Source organism: Schistocerca gregaria, chromosome 3 (genome assembly GCF_023897955.1).
Source record: "Schistocerca gregaria isolate iqSchGreg1 chromosome 3, iqSchGreg1.2, whole genome shotgun sequence".
NCBI lineage: Eukaryota > Metazoa > Arthropoda > Insecta > Orthoptera > Acrididae > Schistocerca > Schistocerca gregaria.
Window position 1 is genome coordinate 691,887,482 of NC_064922.1, and position 24,781 is coordinate 691,912,262.

At 39.9% G+C, this 24,781-nt stretch overlaps 1 protein-coding gene across 16 annotated transcripts in view; it reads left to right on the forward strand.

Moving 5' to 3' along the window:
- Positions 1-24,781, forward strand: part of LOC126354432 (serine/threonine-protein kinase dyf-5) — a 230,593-nt gene that overhangs the window by 20,663 nt on the left and 185,149 nt on the right. For 4 of the 16 annotated variants that reach the window (XM_050004086.1, XM_050004093.1, XM_050004091.1 and 1 more), the window contains exon 3: positions 1,679-1,941. The exons of 3 other annotated variants lie outside the window; for them this stretch is intronic. The gene's annotated coding sequence lies outside the window, so the exon portion shown is untranslated. Of the gene's footprint in view, positions 1-1,678; positions 1,942-13,230; positions 13,366-20,619; positions 20,752-24,781 lie in introns of those variants that run through there. 9 more of the 16 variants (XM_050004083.1, XM_050004092.1, XM_050004085.1 and 6 more) reach the window with 4 other exon arrangements.

The following is a 24,781-nucleotide window of genomic DNA, read 5'->3' on the forward strand; positions in this document are numbered from 1 at the left end:
CCGTGAGGGGCGGGGTAGGAGCCATCAGTTCGAGAACACATGACGCTCATTGCGATGTGCACTTGTGTCCGGCCGAGTGTCAAACACTGCCATGTTAGGAGGGTGTGGCCCTGCGGAACTGTCAGTACACGTTATGGCGGTCTTGATAGCAAAGTTGTGAGGGGTAGTGGAAGGTAAACATACGGAGGCTCGATTGCTGGGATTGCAAGCAGATTTGGCACACTTAATGACCTTGCTTTGTCCTTGCTGTAGTGTCTGTAATAACTTTGCTGCATGGGAGAGTGACGTGTTCAAGCTTGACAAAGCACTTGTGCATGGTTTCTTGTAACATTGTTGACAGAGACAAACATGTACGGATGAGATGAGCCCAGACCGATGTGTCATGGGAGGGTTTGCTCAACGGAGCACAGGGGAAGTGAGTCTTGGATGGATGATGAAACACGGTGTTTCGCACTAGGTCTGGTGAAAGTTTGTGGTGTCACGAGAAGTCAATGCCTAGTATAGGTCCGTCAATTTCGCACACTAAAAAAGTCCACTTGAGTTTGCAGTTTACAGAGAGTGAGACGACATAGGAAGTTGAACCCAAGGATTGTAGTTTAGTTGTATTTGCAGCTTGCAGTGAAGTATGATGAGGGCGGATGTTCGATGACGCTATGGACATAGGCAGCAGTGAAACATTGGTGCCTTTGTCCACTAGGAAATGGTATCCCGACGAAATGTCTTTAATGTAAAGTCGTCCGCAATTATCTGGTCATTCCCAGACAGAATGGAGCACTGGGGAGTGCCTGTCATGTTGTGCGCAGGAGGCACCATCTGGACCTACCTGCGATTGGCGTTTGGGAAGTAGCAGGGTGATCTGCAGTTCTGTGCCACCTCACCAAACCGTGTGTGGAAGTAACAGTACGGGTAGTGCGGTTGCATTTCCTGTGGAACATTCGTTGGCAGTGGTGGTGGTGGCCAAGGTTCAGTTGCAGGAAGGGGCGTGACCGTGGGCGGGGCTGGGGATGTCCCAGTAGATTGTTTACTGCTTCCCAGAGCGAGCGGAACAGTTGGCACAGTGTGGCCCTGGTCGCAGGGTGATGAGCTTGAACCCGAGACTTGTCAGATAGGCAATGGCTGGCGAAATAGAGTAGTGATGCATCATGTAGCTTGTCAGCAATTGTCATTCTTTCCTCAACAGGTTCAGGAGACCTCTGAGCCAGAGCAAAGTGGGTGTGAGGAGATAGTTTATCTGGCCAGATGGCGAGGAGAGCTGTGTCAGAGAGTAGATCGGTGCTGACCAGGGCACATAGCTGTCTCCAGAGCTGGGAACGTTTGTCATTGCCTACTTGCTCGACGTGGAGCACTTGCCGTATTGCTGCCTCAGTTGAGCGTGCAAGCCAGTGTAGAACTGTCTTTTTGGTTAGAGTGTACCGGGTAGATGAGTCCGGGGCGTCGACCAGGTCAGCAATCAAGTCCTCCTAGTCGAGCAGGTGGGTGATGAGGCACAGAAACCTGGTTGACTCGTCAAGTTTGTAATGGTCGAACACTTCGTCCGCAATTTTGAACCGGGTTGTAGCTCTGTCGGGATTAAACGGCGGCAGTGTTGGTAAGTGTTGTAGAATGTTCGGAAGAACAGGTTGAATTGAGTTCGTCAGGATACTTCGTGAAACGAGCTGTTGTTGCTGTCGTATTCCAGGAGAGAGTGCCTCCAGGGGACGTGGCAACGACAGCTGTTCGGGTGGCAGATTGAAGGTGATTCGTTGTGGTTGAGCACGATCCGTCGCGACGCAGAAGGCCGACACGGGTGATACACCGTAATGTAACGGTTGCTGTTGCGGAAGCTCAACACGTTGCGGGTGTGTTCGGATTGACATGTCACGGAAGACCGACGCGGATGAGGAACAGAGATGTGCCAAGAACGGTAGCGGAAGCTCAACTGAGTCAGCGTAAGAGCGACAGGTGAGAAAAAGTTCAAAGTTTGAAAACTCATGTTAGACCATGTATGATCAGAGCTGGGGCCACCTGTGTTGCAGAAGGGGCTGTGGAGATGCGGGATGTCCAGAAGCACAGTGTGGGAAATGATGTCGAATGTGGGGTGGAATGTGTGAATGTTCACTGTTCGTAGTCACTCCACTCAAAAAGGGTGTGCGGATAAGGTGAATGTCGTGGCACAAAACAGTGATGCGTAGCAGTAGGACGGAGGTGGAGGTCAGGCACAGATAACAAGTTATTGTTCCTGTTGCAGGCCGAGGTATCAAAGTAGGAAGGCATGTGCTGATGTTGAACCGAGGTAGGCGCGGGCGTGGTCGGATGCTGAGTAGGTTGTCCTGTGAACGAAGCAGTTCCAGCCACGTGGCAGGTATCCGCATGGTACTGCATAGATTGCGGCATGGCAAATCGTTGTCCTGGCGGTAGTAGGTTGTCCGACGAAGCATTTACAGAAATCGGCATTGGTCTCGTACTGCACGGAGATCCATAAGAGGTAACTGCACAGCCGATGAGGGCACATGTGGCGGGAACAGAGGCGTTTGATAGCCAGAGTCATACACACTCCTAACCTCACTTATTGTTGCAGGCTCAAAAACATCCGGAAAAATCGGCGGAATCGTCAAGTGAGAGGCATCGTGCTGAAGTCCTCGCGGGTGTACATCGCCCGCAACACGATACATGTCGGTCACAAAATCTGGTGTTAGGTGCTGGGCCGAAGTCATTGTTTGAATGCTGTGTCGATTTAATGCACGCGAAAATAACCGATGCAGAGGTCGCGGACACAGTAAAATGGCGATAACGGAAGACATTACAACTCGGGGCACCAGTGAGGGAAAAGTTCGGGTTCATTACACCAAACAACCCCAATTTAGCAGTAGTTCATTTGTTCACCCATACACAAGCAAAGCTCACAAAGAACTGACATGGCGAAACAGCCTAAAGACAATGCTCAGAGTCCAAAGATGATGCTCAGAGTCCACAGACGAACGCATATTTATTTATTTTTTTATTTCTTTGTCCATATATCCAGTTAGTGAGTCAATCACAAGGATATGGAACGTGTCAAATTGTACAGGTTTCAATTTAAACTCTCAATAAATACAAGGGCAATTCAATGGCAACTTGTACGTAGTTTAAGTAAGACACACTATAAATACAGTAACACATACAATGTCAGCTAGATAACAACAAGCATTTAACAGAAAAAGGAGTTTCAAATAAAGGGTAAAGATAAGAGCACAAAGTTAAATCAGATATTAGGCCTACAAGAGTAAATACATGTACAGCCAATCTGTTGTTACAAAAAGTGTGCTAATGCCCAAATGCACAATAAAATCAATTGAACTACTTCTAGGGACAGTAAGTTTAGTGATGGTATACATTTTCTTTCAGATATTCATCCACAGTATAATAAGATTTCTCTGTCAGGTAATCTTTGAGAACTTGTTTAAATTTTGGTAGTTCTGTATGAACACATTTGATATGTAGTGGTAGAGCATTGAACAGCATAATGCTGGAGTAGTAAACTCCTTTTTGTAGCAGAGTGAGACGTTTCATTTCGAAATGTAGATTGTTTTTGTTTCTGGTGTTATAACCATGGAATTTACTGTTGTCTTGGTAGATGAAATAATTTTTGCACACAAAGGTCAGCAAGGAAAAAATATACTGTGAGGCAGTTGTTAGGATACCTATCTTCCAAAACAAGTGCTTGCAAGAGTGTCTTTGATGGACCCCACACATTATTCTGATTCCTTTTTTTTGGATGGTGAAAACTTTTTTTTGCAAGTGGTTGGTTCCCCCAGAATATGATAGCATATGACATCAATGAGTGGAAGTAGCCAAAGTAGGCAACCTTAATAGTGTCAACTTCAGCCACTGAAAAAATTACCCGTAACGCAAATGTTGCCGAGCTAAGTTTTTTACATAGATGAAGAATGTGAACTGACCAATTACATTTACTGTCTATGTAAGCACCCAGGAATTTTGTATCTTCAACTTTCCGTATTGGTTTATCTCTACATTTTATGTTAATTTCATCGGGATTACTTTGTGATGTATGGAACCTCATACAATGAGTTTTATCTGCATTGAGTGAGAGACCATTTGAGGAGAACCAATTTAAGATGTCATTAAAAACAGTATTTGTAGTTTGTTCAAGATCATGATCAATCAAATCGTCAATTAGAATTGTGGTATCATGGGCAAACAGGGTAAATTTGCTGTTTGTCTCAGAACAAAGAGGAAGATCATTAATAAAGATGAGGAAAAGCAGTGGGCCCAAAACGGAGCCTTGAGGCACACCACACATTATCGTGCCCCATTCAGACGAGGCAGGTTCTCCAGAAGAGCCATTTAGCATTACAGTCTGCTTCTGGTTCTGTAGATATGATTGTAGCCACAAGTCAACAGTACCACCTACATCATAGTATTCTGTTTTTTTCCAAAGAATTTGGTGGTTTACACAGTCAAAGGCTATCATAAGATCACAAAAAATACCCACTGGAGACATTTTTTGTTAATGGCTTTCAAAACTTGGTTGCTGAAAGAGAATATTGCCTGTTCAGTACAAAGACCGGCACGAAAACCAAACTGATTATTGCTTAAGATACTGTGGAAGTTGTGATGGTCTAAAATCCTCCTGTGCATGAGTTTTTCTAGAATTTTCGAGAAGGTAGTTAATAGGGATATTGGGCAATAGTTTGTAACAATCCTTTTATCAACTTTTTTAAAGAGAGGAATTGCTACAGCCAACTTAAGTCTGTCAGGGACAATCCCATCTTCTAGGGATGCATTGCATATGTTGCATAAGACGGGACTAACAAATTTATAACAGTGTTTCAGTATTTTACTAGAAATATTGTCCACACCAGCAGAATTTTTATTTTTTAATGATCTAATTACTCTTATGACTTCGCTTACAGTAACTGGAGGTAAGGATAACTGTGGGATTCTGTTGCTAATAGCTTTCTGTAGGAGGGACAATGATTCTTCCATAGAACCATTACAGCCTGTCTTCCGTGCTGCTCTCAAAAAGTGGTTATTAAATATTTCTGCAACCAACTCGGGTTTCTTTATGATACTGTCCCCTGTTTTAATCTGTACCTGAGACGTGTTCCTTGTTGTCCTGCCAGTTATCCTCTTTATTACATTCTATATAATTTCAATTTTATTTTCTGAGCTTTCAAATTCTGGTTTTATGCACATACTTTTAGATTTATTTATAACCTTATTGAGAATGCTACAGTAAAGTTTTGTAGTGTTGTCGTTTCTTTGGATCATTACAAGTCCTGAGAGAACTGTACAACATCCTCTTTGTTCTACAAAATGTTATTATCCCTGTAGTGATCAAAGACTTCTTGGCATTGCCTATATGACTATTTCTAACTACTTTTTTTTGGGAAAGATGGACTCAAATACAGACATGAATTCATTTAAAAATGAATTGTACTTTTTGTTTACATCTGTTTCCCTATAAACTGGGCTCCAATCTATCTCTTTTAGGCTATCATTGATTTTTTTAAGGCCTTGTTCATTTATTATCCTAAAAGATTTCCAAGAATGCTCGGAATGGTTGCACATACTGATGTAATTGAGCCTAAGCAATTGACCACCATGATCAGAAAGGCCAAGGATTGGATGTACAGAGATCTCATTGCATTTAGACTTATCTATAAATATATTATCTCTCAGACTTTTACTGTTAACAGTAACCCTAGTTGGGAAATCTAGTATTGCCATCAGATTATAAGACTCCATTAAATGTACTAAGTCAGCTTTACTATTGCTCTCATTTAGGAAATCAACATTAAAGTTACCAGTAATTATCAAAATGAGATTTTCACTCTGCAGCGGAGTGTGCGCCGATATGAAACTTCCTGGCAGATTAAAACTGTGTGCCCGACCGAGACTCGAACTCGAGACCTTTGCCTTTCGCGGGCAAGTGCTCTACCATCTGAGCTACCGAAGCACGACTCACGCCCGGTACTCACAGCTTTACTTCTGCCAGTATCCGTCTCCTACCTTCCAAACTTTACAGAAGCTCTCCTGCGAACCTTGCAGAACTAGCACTCCTGAAAGAAAGGATATTGCGGAGACATGGCTTAGCCACAGCCTGGGGGATGTTTCCAGAATGAGATTTTCACTCTGCAGCGGAGTGTGCACTGATATGAAACTTCCTGGCAGATTAAAACTGTGTGCCCGACCGAGACTCGAACTCGAGACCTTTGCCTTTCGCGGGCAAGTGCTCTACCATCTGAGCTACCGAAGCACGACTCACGCCCGGTACTCTCAGCTTTACTTCTGCCAGTATCCGTCTCCTACCTTCCAAACTTTACAGAAGCTCTTTCTTTCAGGAGTGCTAGTTCTGCATGTTTCGCAGAAGCTCTTCTGTAAAGTTTGGAAGGTAGGAGACGGATACTGGCAGAAGTAAAGCTGTGAGTACCGGGTGTAAGTCGTGCTTCGGTAGCTCAGATGGTAGAGCACTTGCCCGCGAAAGGCAAAGGTCTCGAGTTCGAGTCTCAGTCGGGCACACAGTTTTAATCTGCCAGGAAGTTTCAGTAATTATCAAGTTCTTGGACTTTGAGTACAGTATGGATAATAAAGAATCTAAGTGCATAAGAAATACATTCAAATACCCTGAGGGAGATCTATACAGTGCTAACACTACAGCCGTGAAGTCATTTACAGTAATCTCAACACCACATACTTCAATTTGTTGCTCTATACAATGGCTCTTTAAATCTAATGCATTGTAAGATATGTTGTTTTTTTACATAAATTACCACTCCACCTTTTTCTATGATGGTTCTAGAGTAATGCGCTGCCTGACAGTAACCACTTAGCTGTAACCTTTCAATATCTTTCACATGATGTTCACTAAAACATAATACATCAGTATCTTTTATTCCTTGTGGTTTCTCTAACAGAACAGTAATGTCATTTACTTTATTATGAGTCCTCCCACATTTTGGTGAAAAATCGTCATTTCTTTGGAATTAGAGACAGATGTAAACTTTTGCCTAAAAAATTATCTGTAGCTACAGACACAGTATGTTCATTACTAACAATTTCCTGAATCATTTGAGTTTGAAACCGAGTCTGACTTGATGGCTGGAGCCATTTAAGTGCGATCGGTTTCAACTTTGGGGTACATTTGTGGACTTCTTCCAATATTTTTGTTTTTAAGAGGGTACCTAATGCTTTTTTTCCTGATCTGTTCAGGTGCGTACCGTGTCTTGTAAATAATTTTCATCCAAAACTGCTTTTACCTACAACACAAGTATTTTTAAAATGCTTACACAACTTTGCTAACTTAGAGTTCGTTTGTGAGATAGCCTCATTTACACAGGACTGTGGAATTAAGTCATGTATCTTTGGAATGTTCACAACAAATACCTTAGACTGATGAAGTGCCGGATATTTTCTTCCTGAGCGACTGTATGACATCATTCCCTTCATTGCAGGCAACGTTGTTTGAGCCACCTATTAAGATGACACACTCGTTTTTTACTTTTTTTACAGGATCACACCCCGCTACAACTTCTTGAAGTTTAGCACCTGGCTTCAAAATTCCACAAACATCGGCAGCATTAAAACTGCTTTTCACTATATCAGCCATGCCTCTACCATGACTATCACCGAAAATGTGAAAACAATTTGTTGATGTTTCACTCACAGCAGACTGGATCACACCACTGCCACTTTCATTGCTGTTAACTGAACGTTGTGGCTTTGGAAGATCAAACCTAACCTTTTTCCGATAGTTTATCGGTACACTCTTCTTACGATTGTTTTCACTTTCTGTGAGACTATTACTAGAACAAAGTACATCAAAATTGTTTACATTCTCGAACCTCGAAACATTTGCTGTAGATGAAGTTTTAGTGCCGATTGTTTGACGCTTGTTGTGTACTTCCTTCAGTTCTGATGATTTATCAGCGTCATTTTGCACCAATGTAGCCATGTTCTGGTGAAAGTTTTTGTCCTTCTGTCTGTCTTGAAGCAATGGATCCATGTTTCGCTTCGACTTCAGTTCCATATTTTCGGCCTTTCCATATTTTCGGACTTCAGGCTGTCGATTCCTATTCTTAGACTGCTGATTACACATTGTAAACTAGCAATACACTCATTATACTTTAATAATTCACTTTTGCACCTTACACACGAATTTTTAATGGCTTCACTGTAACTTATTTTTGGAGTAAAATCGCGGATATCTACACACGCCACCATCTGGTGTCAACCTTATCGGTGCCACAAAATTATAACTACATGCTGAATGTTTATAAGTTTATTTAAACACATAGGTGCCCATTAGCAATTCCTACCCACCAATTTTTACACGCCACAAAAATAAAAATTCTTCTATGGAATAGGCTCAGTTTGTTTTCAAATTTTACTTTGCTATCAGACTTATCACGGGGTGAGTAATCAAAAATTTTGGTTGCAGCATTGTGCACCCCCATTCTGTGATGACATCCTTAATTTGTAGTAATGAATGCCAATGTTTCTTCTTTTATTGTAATTATGGATCATTGTTCCTTTTGAACTGCAGTGGATTATTTGCAACAAACTCCATGAGAGAAGACATATACTGTGAAGCAGAAGTCAAACTGCTTAATTCCTTAAACAAGTGTCTACAAGATGATAATGTGTGAGCACCACATGTTATTCCTAGAGCATGGTTTGAGGAATAAGACTTTTTTTCTGAAAGATGTGTTACTCCAGTATATTATTCCTTATGACGTTATTGAATGAAAATTTGCAGATATGTCAACTTACTGATTTGTTTTTCCCCAATATTTGCAATGATTCTAAATGTAAATGTGGCTGGAGTTCTAGAATGTGATTTTTCCAGCTTAAATTCCGGTGAATATGGACACCCAAAATCTTTGAAGTTTCTGACCTGTTCCTTATTTTCTCACCGTGTGGTATGCTTACCAGTGGGTTAGTACCTCTAGAAGTGTGAAACTGAATATGTTGTGTTGTTTTGAAATTGAGAGGGAGACCATTTGTTGAAAACTACTAGATAAGCATTTTAAGAACATCATTATAATAATTATTATTATTTTTTTATGCTGTATGTGTGGTTGGATTAATTAAAATACTAGTGTCAGCTGCAAAAAGAATTTATTCTGCTTGTATATTAGACAGAAGGTCATTTACATATACAAGTAACAATAATGGTTCTAATATTGAGCCTTGTCTAACCACATATGTGATTTCTCCCTAGTCAGAAGAATCTCCCTTGTAATATTTCTTGAATTAGTAAGCACAACTTCCTGCTTCCTTTTGTTTAGGTAAGATGCAATCCATTAGTTGCCTGTACCATCAACTCTTGGAGAGTCTTTTTGCACTCTTTTGGTTAAATATTACACTATCCATTGGTTGACTGTACTATTACCTCCCTAAAACCTCAGTTTATGTAGCAGAAATTTTGATCACACAGCCATATACCTTAGACAGGTCACAGAAAATGCCAACAGATACTACTTTGTTAATTAATACTTGTAAACATTGTTGAGTGAGTGTGTAAATAGCATTCTCACCTGAGCAACTCTTCTGAAATCCAAACTGTGATTTACTAAAGATGTTATTGTTGTTGCCTTGGGACACATCGACTTCTCACAATTTTTTGGAAAGTGTTATTAGTAATCTAAAGAAAGCTTTCAATATGAAGTTTTTTTTTTTATTATCTTGATCACATGTATCTATACTGGATCTTTGGTGTGTATTGGAATTTGTGCATTTACTGTAATAACCCCCCCCATGAACCATGGACCTTGCCGTTGGTGGGGAGGCTTGCGTGCCTCAGCGATACAGGTGGCCGTACCGTAGGTGCAACCACAACGGAGGGGTATCTGTTGAGAGGCCAGACAAACGTGTGGTTCGTGAAGAGGGGCAGCAGCCTTTTCAGTAGTTGCAGGGGCAACAGTCTGGATGATTGACTGATCTGGCCTTGCAACATTAACCAAAACGGCCTTGCTGTGCTGGTACTGTGAACGGCTGAAAGCAAGGGGAAACCACAGCCGTAATTTTTCCCGAGGACATGCAGCTTTACTGTATGATTAAATGATGATGGCATCCTCTTGGGTAAAATATTCCGGAGGTAAAATAGTCCCCCATTCGGATCTCCAGGCGGGGACTACTCAGGAGGATGTCGTTATCAGGAGAAAGAAAACTGGCGTTCTACGGATCGGAGCGTGGAATGTCAGATCCCTTAATCGGACAGGTAGGTTAGAAAATTTAAAAAGGGAAATGGATAGGTTAAAGTTGGATATAGTGGGAATTAGTGAAGTTCGGTGGCAGGAGGAACAAGACTTCTGGTCAGGTGACTACAGGGTTATAAACACAAAATCAAATAGGGGTAATGCAGGAGTAGGTTTAATAATGAATAGGAAAATAGGAATGCGGGTAAGCTACTACAAACAGCATAGTGAACGCATTATTGTGGCCAAGATAGATACGAAGCCCACACCTACTACAGTAGTACAAGTTTATATGCCAACTAGCTCTGCAGATGATGAAGAAATTGAAGAAATATACGATGAAATAAAAGAAATTGTTCAGATAGTGAAGGGAGACGAAAATTTAATAGTAATGGGTGACTGGAATTCGGCAGTAGGAAAAGGGAGAGAAGGAAACATAGTAGGTGAATATGGATTGGGGCTAAGAAATGAAAGAGGAAGCCGCCTAGTAGAATTTTGCACAGAGCACAACTTAATCATAGCTAACACTTGGTTTAAGAATCATGAAAGAAGGTTGTATACGTGGAGGGACCCTGGAGATACTAAAAGGTATCAAATAGATTATATAATGGTAAGACAGAGATTTAGGAACCAGGTTTTAAGTTGTAAGACATTTCCAGGGGCAGATGTGGACTCGGACCACAATCTATTGGTTATGACCTGTAGATTAAAACTGAAGAAACTGCAAAAATGTGGGAAATTAAGGAGATGGGACCTGGATAAACTAAAAGAACCAGAGGTTGTACAGAGTTTCAGGGAGAGCATAAGGGGACAATTGACAGGAATAGGGGAAAGAAAACCGTAGAAGAAGAATGGGTAGCTCTGAGGGATGAAGTAGTGAAGGCAGCAGAGGATAAAGTAGGTAAAAAGACGAGGGCTGCTAGAAATCCTTGGGTAACAGAAGAAATATTGAATTTAATTGATGAAAGGAGAAAATATAGAAATGCAGTAAATGAAGCAGGCAAAAAGGAATACAGACGTCTCAAAAATGAGATCGACAGGAAGTGCAAAATGGCTAAACAGGGATGGCTAGAGGACAAATGTAAGGATGTAGAAGCTTATCTCACTAGGGGTAAGATAGATACTGCCTACAGGAAAATTAAAGAGACCTTTGGAGAGAAGAGAACCACATGTATGAATATTAAGAGCTCAGATGGCAACCCAGTTCTAAGCAAAGAAGGGAAGGCAGAAAGGTGGAAGGAGTATATAGAAGGTTTATACAAGGGTGATGTACTTGAGGACAATATTATGGAAATGGAAGAGGATGTAGATGAAGACGAAATGGGAGATACGATACTGCGTGAAGAGTTTGACAGAGCACTGAAAGACCTGAGTCGAAACAAGGCACCCGGAGTAGACAACATTCCATTAGAACTACTGACGGCCTTGGGAGAGCCAGTCATGACAAAACTCTACCAGCTGGTGAGCAAGATGTATGAGACAGGCGAAATACCCTCAGACTTCAAGAAGAATATAATAATTCCAATCCCAAAGAAAGCAGGTGCTGACAGATGTGAAAATTACCGAACTATCAGTTTAATAAGTCACAGCTGCAAAATACTAACGCGAATTCTTTACAGACGAATGGAAAAACTGGTAGATGCGGACCTCGGGGAGGATCAGCTTGGATTCCGTCGAAATGTTGGAACACGTGAGGCAATACTGACCCTACGACTTATCTTAGAAGAAAGATTAAGAAAAGGCAAACCTACGTTTCTAGCATTTGTAGACTTAGAGAAAGCTTTTGACAATGTTGACTGGAATACTCTTTTTCAAATTCTAAAGATGGCAGGGGTAAAATACAGGGAGCGAAAGGCTATTTACAATTTGTACAGAAACCAGATGGCAGTCATAAGAGTCGAGGGGCATGAAAGGGAAGCAGTGGTTGGGAAAGGAGTGAGACAGGGTTGTAGCCTCTCCCCGATGTTATTCAATCTGTATATTGAGCAAGCAGTAAAGGAAACAAAAGAAAAATTTGGAGTAGGTATTAAAATTCATGGAGACGAAGTAAAAACTTTGAGGTTCGCCAATGACATTGTAATTCTGTCAGAGACGGCAAAGGACTTGGAAGAGCAGTTGAACGGAATGGACAGTGTCTTGAAAGGAGGATATAAGATGAACATCAACAAAAGCAAAACGAGGATAATGGAATGTAGCCAATTTAAATCGGGTGATGCTGAGGGAATTAGATTAGGAAATGAGACACTTCAAGTAGTAAAGGAGTTTTGCTATTTAGGAAGTAAAATAACTGATGATGGTCGAAGTAGAGAGGATATAAAATGTAGACTGGCAATGGCAAAGAAAGCGTTTCTGAAGAATAGAAATTTGTTAACATCGAATATAGATTTATGTATCAGGAAGTCGTTTCTGAAAGTATTTGTTTGGAGTGTAGCCATGTATGGAAGTGAAACATGGACAATAACTAGTTTGGACAAGAAGAGAATAGAAGCTTTCGAAATGTGGTGATACAGAAGAATACTGAAGATAAGGTGGATAGATCACGTAATTAATGAGGAGGTATTGAATAGGATTGGGGAGAAGAGAAGTTTGTGGCACAACTTGACTAGAAGAAGGGATCGGTTGGTAGGACATGTTTTGAGGCATCAAGGGATCACAAATTTAGCGTTGGAGGGCAGCATGGAGGGTAAAAATCGTAGAGGGAGACCGAGAGATAAGTACACTAAGCAGATTCAGAAGGATGTAGGTTGCAGTAGGTACTGGGAGATGAAGCAGCTTGCACAGGATAGAGTAGCATGGAGAGCTGCATCAAACCAGTCTCAGGACTGAAGACAAGAACAACAACAACTGTAATAACATATGTAGAAGTAAATTTGTTGCATTTCAAATTCACAGTCCATTACAGCGGTACGAATACAAACGTGCAGCTCATCGCTCATTGTGATTTCATAACCTGCACTCTTTGGGTATATTAAAAAGAAAGTATGTAAAATTGTTATTTCACGATTACAGTTACTGTAGTGTAAATACTTTTGTAATTTTTGTAACCTTTCAGAACTGATGATGGCAGCTTAGTCCTGTTGAAACTAGTAGTCCAGTGTACATACACGTGGTCAAGGCAATGGAAGACTTCGTATTCGAGGCTTTCTTTACATTGAACACTTGATTGCTCTCCAGCTGACAGTGTCAGGTATTTATCATGTTAGTAGTGAAATGGGTTGGTAGTTATTGAACATCTCTATCACCTTTCTTATTTCAGTCTCTTTGGAAAAGTGCCTTGAGTTACTGATGCATTTCATTTTCCTGAAAAGACAGTGCTTATTATATGAGGACCATCTGTAGTACTCTGTTGGAAACACCACCAAATCCAGATGAGATTTTATTTATCGGAGAGTCTATAAGTTTCTTAATTTCGTAAGAAGTCAATGATACGTCATATGATTGAATTGTATGAGAGTTGGTTTTTCAACATACTGCTGTGATCATTCTCTTGAACTGAAACTTCCTGGCTGATTAAAACTGTGTGCTGAACCGAGACTCGAACTTGGGACCTTTGCCTTTCGTGAGCAAGTGCTGTACCAACTGAGCTACCCAAGCACACAACTCACGACCCATCCTCACAGCTTCAATTCTGCCAGTACCTTGTCTCCTACCTTCCAAACTTCACAGAAGTTCATCTGTGAACCTTGCAGAACTAACACCCATGGAAGAAGGGATATTGTGGAGACATGGCTTAGCTACAGCCTGGGGGTGTTTCCTGAATGAGATTTTCACTCTGCAGTTCAGTGTGCGCTGATATGAAACTTCCTGGCAGATTAAAACTGTGTGTCGGACCGAGACTCAAACTTGGGACCTTTGCCTTTCACGGGCAAGTGCTCTGCCAACTGAACTACCCAAGCACGACTCATGACCCATCCTCACAGCTTCAATTCGGCCTGTAACTCATCTCCTACCTTCCAAACTTCACAGAACTCTTCGTAGAAGAGCTTGGGTAGCTCAGTTGGTAGAGCACTTGCCCACGAAAGGCAAAGGTCCCGAGTTCGAGTCTCGGTCCGGCACACAGTTTTAATCTGCCAGGAAGTTACATATCAGCGCACACTCCACTGCAGAGTGAAAATCTTATTCTGGATTCTCTTGAACTGTTTATCCTTATGCATACTATATTTAAGAAATGGTTATTAAATATGTTTATTACTTGTATTGAGTAGTTTTTGTAGCATGTAGCTACTGCAGGACATTTACTTGTTCTTGATAACAGGTTACATTTCCCTTTTCCTTTCACAAGATACTTTCCTCCCTTTAGTAGTCCATGGTTTGTATGTGGCAGGCTAATGTCTTTTCTGATTAGTTTATATGGAAAGCTATTTTAGCTTATCATATATAATTTCTGTACACTGTTGTCTACATTTTAAACATGTCTCCAGCAGTTGCTTGAGTTTTACAGTGACATAAATAATGTTAAAACTCATGGAACATATAGCAAAAGAATCTGCTGCTGGCATACTTGTGATAATTTGAACAAGATCTGCTAGAACTTTTGCTTTGTGACACACAAAGTGTGGTCTTGCTTTAATTAACAGTACTGCATTACTCATAATGAAATGTTGTCTTGCCTTAATTAACAGAATTACTCATAACCAAGTGTTAGTTATGCTGCAGTGTTAAGTGAGCTTCTGGCCCATCAGAAATCCACTGTGGTTCATAGAACATATGAGAAGAGTGCAAACTTCAAGCTCAGGCTTCCGCCCTCTGCAAATGAACTTACAGCATAATGATAGTCATTGGCAGGAATGCTTCACAACTCTATTGTAGAAGAATTAATTGTCGACCAGCTAGAGTGTGGTTAATGGTATGAAAACAGTGCCCAGTCACTTTAAAGGAGTTTCCACTCATCTACTGTTTTAACCACAGTTGCAGTGTTCAATGTCCATAACAGATACATCAGCTGCAGTGCATAAGATAAATCAATGTCAAATCATGGGACACTGCAGATGTTGCTTGCTACAGCTGACCCAATTCAAAAAGACCAGTACCAGAAATGACAGAACAAGGTTATTGATGAGCAAGATAGTGCAAAATCATGAAACGAATTGTTTCCAGGTATAAAAACCAAATAACCATGATGTGATGATAACCAGTACATCCAGTTCCATAGCAAGTGCTGAGCCTGTATAAGCATTTCAGACACAAAGATGCAGTGTCATGGATATAAAGCCATTGAAGGTTTTGTGGAAGGGAAGAATAAGAAATCAGAGAACTTCATCTTATGTTTATTAAGAAATGACTTTGCAGGTTGAAGTTTCAGGCTCAATGTGTTAACATCTGTAATACTAGCACAAACAGGGTTAAAAGAGAACAGAAATCAGCTACAAACAATAATGTTAGTATTTGCAAGATATGACAAGAAAAACCTTCAGATGTACCTGCTTGATGATAGCAAATTTGTCACCAGAGGCATTTACACAGCTGCCGTGCATCCTCTCATACATACTGGCTGCATCCAACTGGTTCAGCTTCCTCACTGTCACCTTTTCCAATACCTCAGCTCCACTAGTCCACATACTCATTCATTAGCTTCATACCCTTAGTATGAGTTAGTTTAATAATCAGGCTGCCACACAATTGTTGAGCATTCATTTGCTCAAGCAGTGAGTTGATGGGCTCATACAAAATGTTGCAAGTACTCTCTCTGAGCAATATTATATTCTTCATATAGACATGATCTTCAAACTTCTCTGCCACCAACTATTAAACAATTACAATATGCAGACAATCTGTGCCTTTACTCTACAGTTGTGTTTCTCCAGTATACTTGCCATAGTCTAGATCAGTAGCTGTCAGACTTTTTTGTTTGAGAGCCAACACAGACATTGTGGGGTGGAATCTTGGGCAGCACATGTATCGATCTTATTATTGATTGGTAACCTACATAAATTTTATGTTATGAGCCCTCCTTTCTATAGTAATGGAATGATAAGTTGGCTGGCGGCCCCCAAGTACTTAGTACTTATCGTCACAAGGTAGCACCATTTGGAATACTTCTTGTCAACTGTTTTCTATTTCAAAATGTATCCCCGCCCCCCACTCCTGCACTCCCTTCAGAGACCCCAAAGTTGTGACACTGTAATTTCCTGCTGAAGTGGTATTGTGTTGAGTGAGCAGACTTTAATTGATTATTTTAAATGCAATTTGTGACACAATTACAAATATTTACCACTCATTGTGTTGTATTACAAAAGCCTTAATTTAATTTCATATTCCTTGCTGCAAATATGAAATACATTTGAAGATGACTGTCGCTGTAATGCGCAGTCACAATTTCATTTTACTTCTGCTTAAAATGTATACCATAGCAGCTGTTTGGTATGAGGCACACGTCGCCACGAGTTATCAGGAATGGAAGGTAAACAATAAGACAGTTCCCTCTCACATCCTCTAACTGCACAGTGACCACATTAATTGCCCCTCTGCCTCTGAGGTAAGTGGCCAACTTTACTTCTCTGAGCTGAATTCACAGATGTCAATTAAAATTAGTAACATCTTAAAATGTTACTGTCTCTGTAAGTATTTTTATTTGTTACTGATTGTGAACAGGAAAACTACACTCTGAGGAAGCTTTCAGTATTAGCTGATGTTTCTGCATTTGGCTGTTAGGTGCTGGTAGCTTAGTGTTGTAAAATATGGAGGAGACTGCAGGCCACATGAATACTTGATTTGGGCTACATGCAGCTTGCAGACCACAGTTTGATGACTGCTGGTCTAGATTATGTTGCCATATTTTGTGACAGTTGGCTGGTAAAAAAAAGGATTGTAGCAATACCACCTCACAAATTGTTGTGTTTCCTCACAAATATCTGCAGCACACCTTGCTTTGCAGGTGAAATTGGGAAAGCAAATAATGTTAGGAGTATTGTGATTCTGGGGACTAATTTAGAACTCATGACTAATAGCAGGCTAGAAAAAGCTGTAAAGATTCTATACACGGTGTCCAACACTTACATCAAGTTAGTAGTCATGACATTATACAAAATACAGTACTGCTGTATTTGAATCTGTATTCTAGAAAAGCCTTAGACACAAATCAATGCTCTGCTGTGGGAAACTGCGGAGTGCTCCTTCATTTATAGCGTTAGTTACTAGCAGATAAATATATTTTACAGAGAATTCAGACTCTTGATACCACATGTTTAGGTCTTAACTAAGTTATAAGAGATCCTTCAAACCATTTATTGTTTCTATCTTGAAATATAATGCACACTGCTGAGTAGTAATGGTAGAAGTGCTTCCTTAGTACCCAGTAAACCTAAATAACCAGCACTTCAAAATTTATTATCCTCAGATTGCCAGTTCAATTAACAACCATCTGCTACCCAAGTATGAAGTGTCAAATATAATGATGTATTCAAGGAAATTGTGGGAACTGCAGTGGATAGGTGTGATTAAAATATACAGTGATGGCCTAAATTAATAATTAACCTTCCATATATCAGTTGCATCTTCTTTTGTCCTGGTCGCCAAGCAGAATAAATATATCCCCACCACCAATGCAAATATTTACTGCAGAGGCAGTGGCTGCCGTACGTGCTTTCCAGTTTATAAAGCCACTTGAAACTGAACAGGATTGCCATTTTTGACTCATTAAATGTATTAGAAGCTTTCAGTGTCCCCAGTGCTGCAGAGGGACAACATTGTTAATCCTATTATAATAAATAATACAGTACTGTAAGTGGTTGAGCTGCATAGCTGCAGCAGTATGGAAATTTGGTGATCTTCCATTGTATGAAAGATTCCAACAAAATAAGTGTGGGCCTCCTTGCAAAGGACACCACAAGCACTTCCTTATCCCTCATTTCACTGCAACAGCTACATCCTTGAACTTAAAAGTGAGGCCATGTAATGTGTGGAAAGAAGAGTGGGAAGAAACGCAATGGCAGAGAGGTGACCAGTACTATAATGTGCAACTTGCTTCACCCAGAGTATCATAATATTTGGATTGGATATCCAGCAGATGGAGATCAAATTATCTACCTGTTATTACAGCAGTTCTATAAGGTTCTGTCATAGTGTCTTTCTTTTCTTAATATACATGAATGATCTACCTAGTTCTTTGCCCTACTAGACAGTAATATAAGCTGACGTTACAACACTCCTCACAATGACATATCCTAATAGAGCTGAAGTCAAAAGGAAAATAGTAATAGTTTTATTTGTCCATGGACCATTCTGTTCAGAGGTATTGGACACATCTGTTTACATGGAATTTGAAAATTACACACTTACAAGTTTCTGAATTACACAATTACTTGAAAATGTCAATGAAATGAATGATTATCTTAGTATATAAGCATCTAAAAGCACTGATATGCATACAGATTTTTCATTTTTACATGGAGTTACACAGATATATTTGTGTAGAAGGTGTGCTTATTTATCTTAAAATATTTACTTATGAACAGTGAATATGTACAGATGTAATTATTGTAGTTTGAAGTCACTTTAAGCTATCTGAAGAAAATATTACATATTTGCACAGTTACATGTGAACACATTACTTTAACCTTTAAACCTCAAGGTATTGGTTAACTCTGTATGGACAAATTTTAACAAAGTAACATTTTAATTTACTTTTGAAAGCACATATTTTCTGTCATCTCCATATTGTGTGGTAAACTATTGTATAGAAAGTATCCCGCTTTTACAATCTCTTTGTCTGTTAATTTGAGCTGAGTTTTTTCAGTGTGATGATAATTTTTATCTCATGTGTTATAGTTACAGGTGTCTCTGTTTAATGATGCAGTGTTATTAATTTTTAGATAAGTAATTGTTTCATTTATGTACAATGATGATACTGTAAATATGTTGAATTCCCTGAGTTTATTTCTACAGGAATCTCTAAAAAATAATTTTGCTATACAACTTACAGATTTGTTTTGTAGTTTTAATGCTCTTTTATGTGCACATTTGCAGCATTTCCCCAGACCAGGATACTATATGATGATTGTGAACGGACTAGCCCATAGAACATTGTAGTGTTCGTGTATTGTCCTTAACATTTTTCTAATCAGAAATATACCTGAAATCACGTTACAGCAGATATTATTTACATGATTCTCCTGTGTGAAATACCTATCCACCATTATGACCAGAAATTTGTAATTTCCTGCCTCTTTTAGATCTAAGTCTCCAAGTGTGACAATGATATTGTTCAACTTGAGTGTTTCATTTGCATGTATTTGCATATATGTGCTTTTGTTAAGATTTATAAAAATATTATTTTTGCTGAAGTAATTGTTTCCATTTTTCGTACTTAGAGAAGCTTTCTTTTGTAAGTCATCTGTTGAAACACAGCTTGTAAGAAATGGAAGTGTCATCTGCGTACATGACAGTATTTCCACCTACTATTTTGGGCATATTGTATACATATAAAATGAAAAGTACTGTCTGAAGCATTGATCGTTGAGGCATACAATATTTTAAGAAAGTCAGAATTTGAGTAGACATTTGTAATAGTATTGTTTTCTTTGTTTTATTTCTGCACACTGTTCTATTCTCTATTTTCCATGATATTCTCTTCTTTCCCCCTTTTACCACATCACTGAAGCTATTGTAATGACATACACAATCAAAGGCATTTGGAAGGTCAAGAAGTAAACCACAAACTTCCTTCTGCTCACCTAATGCCTTAGTTACAAGTGTTAAAAACTCTGCTGGTGCTGTTTCAGTGACTCCTCCCTTCCTGAACTCATGCTGGGTGTAATTGAAAGTGCTACATTTTTTTTTTTTTTTGCAAAATTTGCTATTGTGCCTGTAATTGCACTTTCTATTAATTTAGATAGGGCAAGTGTAACAGTTATTGGCCTGTAATTTCCTGGGTATTCCTTGCTGCCTCCTACATAAATAGGGATCACTTCACTCATTTTTAAACATGTCAGAATTGTGTTTTTTTTTACTGGTTGTGGTTAACATGTCTGTGTAGTTGACTACAAAAAAGTGAACTAATACTAAATAACAAAATAGAGGCAATATACTTCTATCCCTACAAACTAAGTGAAAATGTAAATGAGAGTGAATGTGTCAGACTATTAGAAATTGATTTTGACCAACAACAGAAATGGGACGCAACACACACAGACCATTTGTACATTAAACTATCATACATGATTTCCTTACTACACAAATTAAAAACCTATGTTAGCAAGGAACAGGTTCAGTCCTCATATTATGCTTTCTTCCACTCTGTTTATGGAAATATCATATGGAGCAACTCTTCTGGTGCAAAAATGATGTTTATGTGGGAAAACAAGCAATGAAAAATATTACAGGCATTCTAAACAGTTGTGCCAGCTGCATTTCACAAACTAAATCTGTATCTTCTCTGTACATGAAAGTCTTATCTCCTATCAGTAGAAACAGTCAGAGACTATTAACTTCCATCTATCCACAGCTATGGAACAAGAAAGAGAAATAATATAGACTTATGTTTTGAGTCCCAAAACAGCTTCAAATATACTGACATAAAGCTGTATAATAAACTACCGCTGGCAGTGAGAGAACTCTCATACAGTTCCTTTGAGAGGTATGTACAGAAATTATGGTATTAATTGACAGCCATGTTTATGAATTAGAAGAAATCTATAATAGTGTGATATCCTAAACCAAACATTTAATGTTCAATGTAAATTTAATGTCCAAGTGTTTAATGTAAAACTTTACTGCTGTGTGCATGTCAAAAGAGATATCATGTACATGACCAATAGTTGTTGAAAAAATAAAAATTAAATAAGTATCTAGTGTCAGTGGTAACAGCTGCCATCTTGGATATTTCCTTATTAACCTCCACAGTGTAGGCAACTTGATTATGTGCCTCAGCATCAGAGTGTGATGTAAAATCAGAATAAATCGAAACTTACAAAATAATCAGAGACTTGTTAGGAGACGGTGATCATCACTTGTAATTAACAGCTTCATTGTGCTTTATATGTACTTACAAAAATTGATTGTAATCAATAGCTGTGCCACTAATGTGGTATGATGCTGGCTGAATCATATGTACACCAAATGACAATAAAATTAAATAAAAAACTGATGTAAACAATTCGTTTTGTTCATTATTTTCTTTCAAGAAAACATATGATTCCTCATATATTTTGAACATTTTTATGGATATGTTGTCTACTTGTATCCAGTCTTTTCTAATAATTAATGGTTTGGGTATTTATACCAGCTTTGAAAATAAGATCATAATTATTTTGTGTAGTCCTCTATGTGAATTGTCTGCTTATTTAAGACTCACCATATGCAATTTAGATTTTCACATTTGTCCTGGCTCTTGCAATTTTGCACTTGAGATTGTAATTCCTACTTCTGGATAAAGACAAGAGAAGTGTGTTATAGGTGGATTACTACTGAAATTTGTTTTGAGTGCAAGTGTTTCAGTTGTCACCTGATTGAAAAACTACCTTGTAGATCGAATTTAAACTTTATATGTTCCATTGTTGAAGTCCTAAATTATTGTATATGGAACAGAAAAATACACATATTAACTACATAGATCATAAATCAGGGAGAATAACATGCTTAGTTCCAATTAACTAGTTATTGGCACAAGAAGAATTTTGGGTGTAGCATCAAAATGTATTTCTGTGAATGTCTCAACAATAAAGTCAATTTTCACAGACTTTTTGTTCTTGTATATCTTAAAGTGCAGTTCTGTTGTTTAGTAGCCTGAGTACAAATTTTAAGGTAGGAAAGTAGTAGTATACAAAGTAAGAGTATTTATGGGAAAATTGACCCAGAACTTCTCTAAGTGCCAGGAATGAATTGTTGGAACAATTTTGTTTAACTTTGGTAGTAAATTGTCTGTGTACTTAAATTAATAAAATCTACTTGTATGTATGTGTAAGCGTATATTATATAAATATGTCATTTATTGTATTATCATCATAATTTGAGGTGAACAACAAAAAAACATTTTAGAAACAGATAGCTTTTATTTTGCCTGGTGTAAAATTGAAACCACCAAATAGAAATCATTGTTATATTTCATCATTTGAATCCTGTAAATACTGAATGGTATGAGATAGAGAAAACTGCCTTATCTTTTTCTTATCACACTGTAAGTAGTGGGGAGGGGGCATGATAATTATGACAATAAATAATCACTCGCACTCCCATAAAAGTATGAATACTGTTATTCTCGCAGTATCTACAGAACACTTGTAGCATAGAGCACGTACTACAGAGAACTGATTTGACAAAGATACAGTTCTTGCTGCAGTAGTGCAGCAATACTATTGAGGTGTAGAGCCAGTCTTCTACATCCACACAGAGCCTCTCCCCCCCTCCCATCTCCCCCCCCCCCCCTCCCCGCCCACTACCACCACCACCACATCATGATGCATTGTCCGACTGGCGACAGCAAGGGCCGGCATATTGTAGTCCCCACGAGTGCCTGGGTGGCCATAAAGGGTGGCCAGCCCATGATGTCAGCGGTGGTGTCGATGGGTCAGTGGCAGTGTCTGTTGAGGTGTTGGTGGCTGGTGGTGAGTCCTCCAGTGTTGGTAAGGCCGTTGGTCCACCAGTAGAGGTTCCCGGAGTGTCAGTCATCGTTACAAAGTGCTCCGGGGCCGACACGAACAGGTAGTCATCCGAAGAAAGTGAATTTCATACCTTCTGTGTCAATTGTAGGCAGAAGGAACTTGCAGTGCTCTAATGACCTCAAGACCTTTTTGTAGCCCGACTGTGGTGGGATGGCAGTGAGATGCAGATGTGGTGGATGTGGTCCCTGACATGTTTTACTAGATCTGGCGGGTTGACATCCATGTGGTATGTGGTTTGTGATATGAACTCTGTTGGGAGGGTGATCGGTTCCCTGTAAAGCACCTCTGTCAGCGAGGCATCCAGATCTTCTTTGTAGGCAGTTTGTATGCCCAGCAGCACCTAGGGGAGGGTCTCTGTCCTCTCCTGGTTGTGACATACAAGCACTGTCTTGAGGATGCGGTACCACCATTCCACAAGTCTGTGGGATTTAAGTTGGTAGGCCATCATGTGGAACTGGTGGCACCCACAGAGCCGCCAGAGCTCGGAGAACAGGGCCATCTCGAACTGCTGGCCCTGGTCTATTGTCAGGGAGTCTGGGCAGCCAAAGCATACAATCTATAGTGTGATGAAAACTCTGGCTATGGTGTTGACTGAAATAGCAGTCAGAGATGTGGCTTCCACCAATCGAGTTGTCCTGTCTATGGCTGACAAGAGTACTTGTATCCATTTGAATCTGGGAGTGACCTCACAAGGGCTATGTGGACACGTTGGAAATGGCGTTTCAGGATGGGAAATTTTCCGAAGGGCGGTTGGGCCTGACGTCGTGTTGTGGCCCATTGGTAATGGATGCAGGCTCCTGTCCGTGTAGCTCAGTCTCATGCAATGTTAGTTCAAACTGAATGTTCCGTTATGAGTTTCAGTGGCACGCATACCCCAGTGTGAGACAAGTTGTGGAGGAGGTCAAAAACTGTCTTCCTGAAGTTGTGTAGGATGACTGGTCATTGACTACCATGGGATACATCGCACCAAACTAGTTTAGTTGTGCCTTTGGTGGTGCACTGCCTGAGCAGGAAGCCCTTTGTATGTCCAGATAGCAGGTTTTGAAGATCTGTGTCAGTTGCTTGTGCCTCCGTTAGTTGGTTGAAGTCGAGTATGCTGAAGTGGCAGCGAGTCGTGAGAGGCAGTCAGCCACGATGCATTTTTCTCCCCCTACAAAGCAGACATCTGTAGAATATTATGGAATCAAGTCCAGGTGGTGAAATCATTGACGGGAGGTATTGGCTGGTGGATTTTTAATAACGTCCGCCAGAGGGCGGTGGTCTGTGTAGATAGTAAGCAATCGGCCTTCGATGCCATCTCGAAAGTACCAAACTGCCTCGTATATTGCCAAAAGCTTACGGTTAGAGGTTGATCACATTTTCTTGGAGTCAGTAAGTTTCTGTGAGAAAAACCATAGGGGCTCAGTTGTGCCAGGGAGACTTCCTGTTGTAGCACTGCCCCAGTTGCCCAATGGCTGAAGTCAGCTGTTATAAACGTATGGGCGCCCAGCGATGGGTGTGCCAGGGTGGTGGTCTGAGCGAACTTAGTTTTGATGTTATTGAAAGCTGCTTGCATATCTGGAATCCAAGTGAGCTTACATCTGCCTGATGTGTTCTTGCCACAGAGTGACTATGTGAGCAGCAGAAGTGGTTGTGCAACATGGGGAAGATGATGATGATGGTAAAAATTAATTATGCCTAAAACAGTGCAACACTTGATAGTGTGTTGGGGGTGGTAGGTTATGGTTTTGGTCTATCTTTTCTGGGGTGGGATGGATGCCTGAAGTGTTGATGAGGTGGCCTACAAATGTAACAAATTTTTGCTAGAGTTGGCATTCGTCCTCGTTGACCACAACATCATGCTCTGCTAGTTTGTCGAATACCAGTTGGAGGTGTTTCTCATGATCTTGAACTGTTTGTGAGAAGATAATTACATCATCCAAGTAACAATAGCAAAAGCGCATGGGGAAAAAACAAGCTGTTAATGAAACATTGCCAAGTCTGGGCTGCATTCTTTAGTCTGAAGGG